We start from the raw sequence: 552 nt of genomic DNA, 5'->3' as shown, positions 1-552 counted from the left end.
TAAATGGTAAAAGTCTAATGGGCTCTGCTTGAAACCTTGCACCATATCAGCAGCATCAGCTGTGCGTCTTCGTTGGACATCTCTCAGAACTCCCACGCTGAACGAGATTTTTAAAAAAATATATATATATATATAAAAAAGACACACGTCCATGTTATTGTTTCCAGGAGGATTCTGAAGCCTCCACGTCAGGGGTCTGTCTGTGTCTTTGGCCCGGCTGCTCTCGTTCTCCCGCACAATGAAATTACACCACAGCAAGCATCGTCTCACGGAGGCAGATTCAAGGCCCATTTATTTGAGATTGCTTTTAGTGTAATTCGATAAAGGCTTTTTTACTCATTTATTTCCATGGTGAAATGCGTGCTGAGGAAAACCAGGGCTGTGTTTCCCTCATTAGCAGTAATAATAACCATAATAACAATAATGGCATTAAAAAGCAATCATTTGAACGATCCTGCCGTCAAAAAATATAGATGGGCGCCGGACATTATTTTTTTCTTATTTACGGAAAGGCTTTATTATCATAGCAGTCGTTGATGAATCACAAAAACA

This window comes from Pungitius pungitius, unplaced genomic scaffold (assembly GCF_949316345.1).
Source record: "Pungitius pungitius unplaced genomic scaffold, fPunPun2.1 scaffold_62, whole genome shotgun sequence".
Lineage (NCBI taxonomy): Eukaryota > Metazoa > Chordata > Actinopteri > Perciformes > Gasterosteidae > Pungitius > Pungitius pungitius.
The sequence above is the reverse complement of the archived record's forward strand: the minus strand, read 5'-3'. Positions refer to the sequence as shown.